This window comes from Pinus tabuliformis, chromosome 2_1 (assembly GCF_031772625.1).
Source record: "Pinus tabuliformis cultivar Carrire ecotype Pingquan chromosome 2_1, CPIR1, whole genome shotgun sequence".
In the NCBI taxonomy this organism is placed as follows: Eukaryota; Viridiplantae; Streptophyta; class Pinopsida; order Pinales; family Pinaceae; genus Pinus; species Pinus tabuliformis.
The window spans coordinates 238,578,224-238,589,223 of NC_142299.1; positions in this window are offsets into that span (position 1 = coordinate 238,578,224).

An 11,000-nucleotide genomic window follows, 5' to 3' on the forward strand; every position below is an offset into this window, starting at 1 on the left:
CGAACCTTTCACAGTAGCATATCTTGCTTAGTCAAGTACACAAGCTCCAGTGATTTTCTTGTGGAAAGACAACTTGTCAATAAAACCTTGATGCATTCCCCTCACAGGTTGTTCATCCAAACTTGGTCTAGTAGCAAACTAAGTAGCCCCTTCAAGAATTTTTACAAATCTAGAGGGAAACCAGCCTTACCTCCAGAAATTGCGCAGTCCTAACTCATAGCCTGTTGAGCCCCAAAATTGTGAAATTTTGTTGAGCAAGATTCACCAAGAAAATTGCATAATCCTTCCCAACTGAGTTGCTTAACTCAAAATTTTCACAAATCTGGGCAACAGTTAGCTGCTCTGCTCAAACATTGCTTAAATATTTTGAGTAGCCAGCCCAACTCCCAGCCAGAAATGCGCATTTTCTCCCAGCAGTTGAGCAGTCTCTTGCATGTGTCGCTGAGTTTACCGGTTCCCTCTAGGACCAAGAAAAATAGACTTGTATGCATGGGTTGTTTCTCCAAGGAAGAATGCAAAGGCATCCCTTGTTTCAGGGATCTACTTTTGCCAGTTGGAGGTTACATGCAAGAATCATTTCAAAAACCTCCCACTAAGTCTCGCTTTCCCAAGATTTGTGGTATGCCCATCAAAACCTCAATTTTATCAAAACTCATCAACCAAATGCTGCAGAGCTCATTCCTTACGTAAGCCTTGCATCTCTGACATCCCACACGTATCTAGGAGCTGTCGGGACATTCAGCTCAACTATTTTGGGGTAAGCCCACTTTCCATGTCTTGTGTTGCATTTCTGGTGCTTTTTGTGTTTCGCTTCATATGAATGTTGTTTGCTTTATTTTAGTGAGTGCTTGTTGTCGTTTTGATACATAATAGCTTGTATTAGCACCATTTTAGTTTTCATTGCTATCTCACTACTATGGCATGCATGAAACAGTTTTGCACGAACAGTCGCTGATTCGGTGACTCGCTTCACCCACACAGATGTTGATCTGTTTACTTAATCTTTCATTCAATGTTTTAATGCACTATCAATCATTTCTTCTTTCACTTAGTGTCGCCGTGCATTCACTGTCATATTTTCTTTCAGTTTCCCATCGGCAAGTCTGTCCAAATTGGCTTGGACTTTGCCTTCACTATGACAACATTACGTAATCTGGAGAAGGAAGGCTCCATCTTCCTCTCTAGAAATGTGCATTTCTTCCTAGGTATTGTCCTCCAAGACTGTTTTGCGTATTTTTTAGGGACAGTGCCTACTGACCCAGAAAATTGTGCAATGCAATCACAGAGCCTGTAGCCATTGCCAAACGAGATTGCGCATTGCGTAATTCAGCAGTCAGCAGCCAGACTGGATTGTGCATTGCACAGTTCCAATAGTTAGTTAGCCTTCCATCAGCCCAGACTATGCCTTGCACAGTATTGGCAGTTATTCTCTTGACCTCCTGGTGGAAATTGCACAACCTTCATGATCAATCACACAGGTATGTTGCAAGTCAGTTCTCAAGTTCATTTTGGTTTTCAACTGATAAATTTCTTGCCATGAGTGTTGACATGTATCTAGGTATCGTAGGTGTTCATTTTCCTCTCAGCAGTACAGGTACAATGGTTTCCAAGAGGGCATAGTCGAAGACACCATTTAGAGCACACTTGGGAATGCATTCGATCAAGTGTCAATGAGATTCCCTACTCACGAAGACATCAAGTTGTTCATAGATAAGGACATCAAGATATGACGGAAACAACATCACAATGAGAAAAATCATGAACAATAGCTGAAGGCAGCATACCAGATGCAACAAATACAAGTGGAAGGTTGCTTACAATAGGAAGGTGGAAGAAAGTTGCAAGCTCAAGTAGATCTAATGATGATGAAAGAAAATTTGGAGGCTCAGGCTATGAGGTGACAGCGTTATCGCGTGAAGACGGAGAATGGAACAAAGAAGGAGTTTCATGTGTTGAAGCAACAACTTAGTGAAGAACATGAGTTGCATAGATAAGAGAATTAGTTGCAACATGAACAGGAACATCATGGGGCGCAACATGAACTCACGGATGAAACTACATTGTACAAGCTATAGATCCATCCTAGCAGCTGCCACAAAGTAGACATGGTGAGCAGTTTTTTTGATCACATGCAATGGATTCAGCACCATGCATGTCATTGTGCACACACATGAGATCCAACCCATTCAACACACTCACCAAGGCGAAGACAAGAAGAAAGTCCAACTGGAGTTGAACATGTAGTTGACAGTTGATGTGTATGAACACTAGCACACAATGGAACATCAGCATGAACACTGCATAAATGTGTTTCTAGTTAGGTTGCACCAAGAAGACCATGCACATGCTAGCAATTGAGTTGGATGAAGGAGCCAAACCAATGCACCTAGATGTAATAGAGGCAAGAGTTTGCTTCAACAAAATATCACCATGGGGTGCATGCACACTATCATGGATGATCAAGATTGGCATCAACTCACCACCTTCACCATCACAAGCATGTCAAAGAGTTTGTCTCACCTCAACAATTCGAGTGTGAGTGATGCCTTCCATGGCTTGCTCAAGCCATTTTGTCTCACATAAGCAAATGTGTATTGTAATGTAACATCATGTCAAGTGGAAGTTCAAGTGTCAGTAGTTGGATGTAATAGTCATAAAGCATATGAAGAGTCATGAGGGTAGATGAATTGTCACAAAGGGGAATGTCAAGGGTCAACCCACTCTTTGCTATAAATAGAACATCATAACTCATTGTAAATCTTTTGGTTAGCCAAGATTCGATAGGAGTATCTTAGAGAAAGCTTGGATAGTATTGTAACAAGCCTTGACTTCTCCATTGCGCATAGCTAGTACATCTCTTTGGATGAGCAAGTAGTTGTGGCTGTAACATTCCACTATTAGGACTAGTGGTTGGACATGGATGTATTGTATGACTGGAACTTACACTTAATATAACAAATCCATCATGTTTCATGCATATGTTGAATTGTATTCTATGTTATATTGTTTACTCTAAATGATATATGTATTTGTTTGCTTACACATGCATGTATGGACTATTCCATATAAGTATGTATGAATCTTTCTAAATGTGTTGTTGTTTTAACCATCACTTTGGATTGCTTGCTAAATTTATTTCCAACTTGTGATTCATCTTCGCTCATGTGTTCCCTTCTAAGATGTGTAGTATTACAGGTTTCCAAGGGGTGCACTCACCTCACCCTCAGTGTGTTAGAACCTCTCATGCACCTTCCTTAGCTTTTTGCAGCTGTCACACCCTTGCTACCAACAAAGACATCTTACTTTCCTCTGTGCAAAATCATGGTCAAGGCATTACCATACGACCCCCTACTGGGACTCCTACACCAAACGGTTTGAGGTCTAATTGAGACTACTTACTGGGGAGATCCCTTCACATGTTAGTGTGTCCATCACCATCAACAGTACCATAAGATTTTGTGGGAATCTTAATTTCACCCCCATTTTTATAAAATCTGTCAAGGTGTTTTGCTACCCATCCATAAACAAGTGTACAACCAAACCACCCCTAGGTTTTCTAAAGAGGATGAGGTAGGTATCTTTCCAGTAGCTAGATAGTTTGGGGAAGAAACCTTTACCTACATGAGAGTATTCAGGAGCATCGCTTCACCTCATGTTCTCCCATATCACATCCCCGACAAATTAATGGCCAGAGAAATAACCCACCAAACAATAGGGGAAGGTGGAAAAATAAGAGGATTGAAAGAGAAGAAGGAGGCCATTTGGCCTACATTCCCATTACAATGTGGTGCATTTGCGCTACATGATTTTGGAAATGCATGCAAAGAAGTGATGAGCCCCAAAAATGGGTAACTTATTGGGCTCATTTTGCCTATTGTTCTCCATTAATCCACCATTATTCATAGTTTATGCATGCTTTTGATTATATCTATGTTAATTGAATGAATGAGAATAGTCACTTGACCATGAAGTCTAATATGTGCTTATTGCAGATTTTTGGACATCTTTTGGACCAAGGTCAAGCATTTATGAGCCAGTTGATAGCCAAATACGAGGGAAAAAGGCTAAGGATTTGTAGGAAGGGTGTATCCTGCACTAAATGGCCCCTTACTTGAGTTCTCCACCACCAGCTCGGAGTTCAGCAGCCCACCAAGGATGATCCCCAAGGGCAGCCCAGCAGCTTTTGTGAACTGGCTGATTACTTGCAGTTTTGAGCAGCCAAGCCCCTTGAGTTAAGGAGGGTTGTTGGAGGTCCTGGTGGTGATAAGTAGGAAGGTTTCCAGCCTTCGTGGTTTAGCTCTTGAATAGTTGTATTTTCGCACTTTAGTGCTGCTCTACCTTTCAACTCATTTTCGAGCTTTTGCTGTAAACCTTTTTGTGACATGGTTATTTTTTGAGTAATGGAGATTAGTTTCACTTTGCATCAGATTTGAGCTTCTCTTAGGAGGCTGTAGCTCTTAGGGTTGGGCCCAACCCAAGCGCCAGTAACTCCTTTTGTGTACTTTTATATGTTTTTGCTGCATTCCTAGAATAGTTTCTACTACTTAGATTAACATATTTCTTTGTTATTTAGGTTGCTTTTGAAGATTGAAATTGCTTTTCATGCTTTAGGTTGTTTTGATAGTTTGGTAAAGGAAAAGACTGCAAAAAGGCCACCAAGCAATCCCTGATCTCATCTCTCCCTCCTTGGGGCCATGAGCTGAGACCAAGGCATACTTGCTGCCACAAAAACACTGTTTTGCCTTTCCATGCAATTGTAAGTGTTAGATTTTTAGTTAGGGAAGTTGATACCAGTTGTGATGACATGCTTATATCTGTTCTTGCTTGGTTTTCATAGTTGTCTTACATTATTTTCTGCCAATAAACTTCTGTCCACCATGATTTCTGGTTTTTAGGTCAGAATAGGTCAAAGTAGATAGATCTCTAACGTTTTTAGTCTTTCTTTGATTAGTTTGGAGAAATAGTGTGCAGATCACCTGTAATCCATCTTTGCCTATCCTTCCTTCCTCGCACCACCTGCTCCAACCCTAGATTCCAGATTCCTTCCCTTCATTCACCACACTCTGCCAGTTTGACCTAATTTCTTCATTTCTGTGCAACATTGGTCCCTCCGTCCTTGAACAAATCCAACCATATCCATCGCTCCCTAGCCTCATTTACCAGGTCCTAGACCTATTCACAGCCTCATCCAACCTCCATTTCCACTTTCCCACTGGTTTTCCTCTATCAACCCTCAAAAACCCTCTCTCAGCTCTTCCTGTAGAACATCTTGTAGAACCCCTGCAGACTTCTTGTAGAAGATCACGTGAGCAGTTTCTCGAGATCTGATCACTGTGAAACTCTTTGGAAGGGTGCTAGGGACCCCTTAGGCCCTCTTCTCACCTTCCCAACCTCCTGCAAGTGCTCACTCTATCTCCTTTCACCAATCAACCTCTGCACAGTAAAAAAAAGTTAAAGCACATGCATAATAATTCTGCAAAATTACTCAAAAATACAAAAAGATGTTTTTTCCAGATTTTACTTTAGAAGTAGCTTAGACACATGCATTTTACCTTTCCAAGAGTCAATGGCATCCATTTCAGTAGCTTTCATCTCTTTTCTTGCACTAGTAGGGTTAGTCGGTAAAACTAGGGTTTGCTAGGGTTTGCATTTCCTTTCAGCTTTTAGTTTCTTTCTACAAATAGATTAGCCTCCTTAGAGTTAGCTTTCTTCCATCACAGTTAAAAGCTTCTTCTGAGAGCTCATATAAGTTGTCTTAATCTCCTAGAAGACTTGTGCCAGCTGATCAAGTGACAACCTGCAACAAGAGCTAGTACTTGTGCATATAGCACCGTCGCTTCCAAGTTTGTTATGAACTACCGGGTTGATAAAAGTAAAGAAGGGAGTCCCAGGAGTTGCAGCATTATTGCTGCAATATTGGAGCCCACCATATTTTTGGCGTCGTTACTGGGGAAGCATCATAGTATTTGTGATTGCTGCTTTTCTTCTATTTTCTACTACAACCTTCTGCTTAGTAGTTTATTTCAGCAAGCGTAGAGTAGTTGTTTCATTTCCATTCTGAAATTTCATTTCCGAAAAAGTAGATTAGACATTTCCTGCTTTCCTAGACTAGCATTTCAATTCTGCAAGCATAGATTAGCATTTCCATTTTGCAATTTCAATTCCGCAAGCATAAATTAGCATTTCAATTCAGCAATTTCAATTCTGCAAGCATAGCTTAGCATTTCCTTTCTACAATTTCATTTTAGTAGTATATTTTAGTCCTTTACTTATTTCATTTCAATTCTGCATTTTCATTCCAACAAGATAGATTTTAGTTAGTTGCAGTTCAATCCATTTCAGTTTTGCAGGTACAAGCAGAAAAAGCAAAAATCAACAAAAAATATTTCATTTTCATGCCTTGTAGGAACAAAGACCATATAGGAAAATTCTTACCCAACACCCCTACCACATCCCTAAGTCACCCCTCTCTCTTCTTTGGTGGCAATGATCCAGAAGAACCTATAGGTGAACCTCCGGAGATATACGAAGACCCTATAATAATAGAAGAGCAAGAAAACATTCCTCTTGAGACCATGGATGAACATAGGAATGGAATAGGAAATGGGGAGAGAAGAGAAGGTGTCTTTCCCATTTGAGAAACAAATGGGGACACAAAAATGAAAAACATAAGTCCCTCAGCCTTACCTCACTTCCATGGATTGACCATTGAAGACCCTGATACCTTCTTGTTTGAGTTTGTTGTCCTTTGTCGAACTTATGACTATGTAGAAGACGAGAAAAAGTTGAAACTCTTTCCCTCTACCCTCAAGGATGCAGCACTACGCTGGTTCATGGGGTTACCTAGAAACAGTATCACAACTTGGGCTCAAATGCAGCAAGCCTTTAACAACAAATACTAGGACTACTGTAGGTCAAAGGAAAAAAAGGGAGAAATCTTTCGAATGACCATGGGAAGTGATGAGTCTCTAGAAGACTATGAAGAAAGGCTCCAACTCAATTATAAAAGGGTCAGGTGCACACTTGACCCCGAATCTCTAAAGCTGGTTCTGCTCCGAGGAGTCCGTGAGGACCTTCTAGATACCCTCCATTTGCTAGCTGGAGAAGACATCTACCAACTACCTTATGAGGACATAAAGACTGTGTTTAGAAACCATTCTAGGGCAGCCCGGAAAAGAGGTAGGGGGAATCCACTTTCAGCTAGTGCCACCTTCTCCAAACATGAGTTTACAAATCAAATGGAAGACCTTAAAAGTGAGGTGAGACAGACCATTGCCATGCAACTAGATACTTTCTGAATCCAATAAAAGAAAGAAGAAGCTGAGAGGGCTTTGGCCATCTTTCGTCCCAGATTCACAAGGAAGCATCCTAAGAATGAGTGCCCATTGCACTCAGTAGAGGTATGTTTCGTTTGTGAGGAATAACACCCTACAAACCAGTGCCCAACCTTACCAGAACTTAAAGCTATGTACCAAGGGGTTAAAGGATCCACTGAACCACTCTACTTCCTCAACCAAAGGAGGCCACATGGATCCAAACCTTACCAGCAGGGGATGCAAGGGACATCCCAAACATATTACAACCCCAACCAATCCACTCACATACATTCTTGGGGTCCCCCAACTCATCTTTCCTAGTCCACACCCCCTCCTTGGTCATATCCACCTCAATACCATACTCAACCTGCTGGTCATTTGTTTCATTCTCATGTTTAGCCACAACCTCAGTGGAATGCACTGCAACAAGGGTGGAGGCCACAGTACAACTCTCCTCCTGCCATTTTACCTCCACCACCTACTCAACCACAACCATTACCTCCTGCTCCTCCGAGACAACTACATATGCCTGCTCAACCGAACCCAAACCCTAATAACAGACAGGCCCAGCAGGTATATACTAGAGAGACAACATGCCTTACCTACGGTGTGGAGATTCAGGAGATCAACCTTCGATCTGGGAAGGTCCTCCCAGATAGCCAACCTCATCCTAAGGAGGATGAAGCAGAGGAATAGGAAAGTGAACCCAAAGCCATTCCACCCTTTCCTGAGAGATTAATTGGAAACACGTAACCAAACCCAGAAGAGACTGAACTTCTAGGAGAACTTAAATAGCTGTGTGTAAAAATACCACTTCTCCAGGCCATCAAAGATGTACCAATCTACAAAAAATTGATCAAAGAGAAGTGTTTCAAGCACCAAAGAAGGTGAAAGAGAGATGCCCCAACTATCAATGTCATAGGACAACTGTCCGACCTAATGTGGGACAAGTATTCTATCCAAAATATTTGGACCCTGGGAGTCCTGTAGTGGATGTCCACATCAATGGAACCATAATCTCCCACACCCTGATTAATCTAGGGGCTGCCATTAATGTGATGACCAAGGACACTATGCTCAACTTAACCTTCAGGGCTCCCTGAGAAAGATCTCGACAATATTGCAGTTAGCGGATCACTCCACCGTGACTCCCGAAGGGGTTATGGAAGATGTCCAGGTCTCTGTTGATTCTTGGGAGTACCCTATAGACTTTTTGGTCCTTCAACCAAAGGCAAAACTCACTAGATACCCCCCCATTTTTGGAAGGCCTTGTTTAGCTACTGCAGATGCTTACATCAGTTGTCGAGCTGGGAGCATGACCATTAAGAATGGGCGAATGTCCAAACAGCTAGTCCTATATCCTCTTGCCCAACCTTTGCTTGAACATGACTTACCTCTCTGGTTGGAGGAGGAAGATGAGGATGAAGTCTACTCTGCACCTGTGTGCATCGTGGAGGCCACCAGGGGGGGTCCTTAAACCAGGATGACCTTATTGAGAATTTAATCCAAAATCCAACTCCCAGTGTGTTGCCATTAGAAGAGTTGGTAGGAGACACCCAAGCCAATGCTTTAGGGGATCTCTGTGTGGCTGATCTGACCTCTTCCCGAGTTAAGAATGTGGAATTTGGCCCTGAAAGAACCTTGAAGATCAACTCAACCCTATCTCCCTCTCAAGAGAAGGATCTATGTAGCTTATTGAACCGCCATTTGGATGCTTTTGCTTGGAGTTATAAGGAGATGAAAGGAGTCCACCCTTAAGTCTGTACCCATCACATTTACATCAAAGAGGATTGTAAACCAGTCAGGCAGCCTGAGAGGAGAATGAAACTAGCCCTTAAAGACATTGTCAAAGAAGAATTACAAAAGTTATTGGAAACAGGATTCATCTACCCCATCTCTGACAGTGAGTGGGTTTCTCCTCTAGTGCTTGTGCCTAAGAAAAATGGGAAGTGGAGAATCTGTGTAGATTATCGAGAACTTAACAAAGCCACCAAGAAGGACCATTTCCCTATGCCTTTCATAGATCAAGTGTTAGATGGGCTGGTAGGGAAGAAGTTATTTTCTTTCCTATATGGGTTCAGTGGGTATAATCAAATCCAACTCAACCCGAAAGACCAAGATAAGACCACTTTCACTTGTCCATGGGGTACCTTTGCCTAACAGGTCCTCCCCTTTGGGTTATGCAATGCTCCTGCCACTTTCTAGAGAGCAGTACTGAGCATATTCGCTGAGCTGGTTCATGATTCGGTGGAAATATATATGGATGACTTTACCCCTTATGGGTCCAACTTCCAAGAAGCATTAACTAAGATGAACATGTCCCTTAGTCCTAAAAAATGTGAGTTCCTGATGACTGAAGGGACCGTGCTAGGTCATACAATTTCTCAGCATTTACAGGTGGATCCCAACAAGATTGCTATCATCCAAAGGGTTCCATATCCTTGAAAGGTAAGGGATGTTCGAAGTTTTTTAGGCTTAGCGAGATATTATAGAAGGTTCATTAAAGATTTCAGTAAGCTAGCCTCTCCATTGTTTGGTCTTTTGTGGAAAGATGTTGAGTTTATGTGGACTGACAATTGTCATGAGACTCTGGATGTGTTGAAGGATAAGCTGGTAACTGCCCCAATCTTGAGAGGTCCAAACTGGGCCCTACCTTTCCACATTCACACAGATGCCTCGAACAAAGCCATAGGAGTAGCCTTAGGACAAGTTGAAGAGAAGCTACCATATGCCATATATTTCATCAATAAAAACCTGTCCAAGGCAGAATTAAACTATACTGTAACCGAGAAAGAGCTCCTAGCTGTAGTCCATTCCCTAAACAAGTTCAAACACTACATCATTGGTTATCAAACGTTTGTACACACTGATCATGCTACAATTAGGTATTTGATGAATAAACCTAATGTAAATGTTCGTATCATTAGATGGTTACTTTTATTGCAGCAATTTGATTTGACCATTGTTGACAAGCCAGGTAAGGAAAATGTTGTTGTTGATTTTCTCTCTAGACTAGATTTGCCTGCAGGAGAAGAAGGGGTGGTGGATGACCAACTACTAGATGAACACCTATTTGCTATTTCAGTACTCTCGCCAAAGTTTGCTGATATAGCAAATTACTTAGTTTCAACACAATTCCCACCACACCTATCCTCAAAAGGGAAGAGCAAGATCATGAGGAAAAGTGCCCCATTCACTTGGATTGGGGGCATCCTGTTCAAACTTGGCCCAGATCAGATTTTGAGGTATTGTGTCAGGGAGGAAGAAGTTTTTTACATCCTCCTAACTTGTCATGATGGACCCTGTGGAGGCCACTTTGCAGCAAAGAGAACTGCTTTCAAAATTCTACAAGCAGTCTACTATTGGCCCACTCTTCATCAAGATGTTAGAAGATACATCAGCCAATGTGACCGATGTCAAAGGATGGGGAAATCAACTCCAAGGGATGAAATGCCCCTCCAACCTCAGGTGACTTTTGAGCCATTTGAGAAGTGGGGCATTGACTTTGTAGATCCTATCAACCCTCCTTCAAGACAAATGTCTTACATCATTATGTGCACAGACTACCTGACAAAGTGGGCAGAAACAAAGGCAATCAAGGTAGAAACAGAAGAAAAAGTGGTTGAGTTTTTGAGGGAAAATCTCTTCTATAAATTTGGCTACCCAAGAGAATTAGTCACAGAT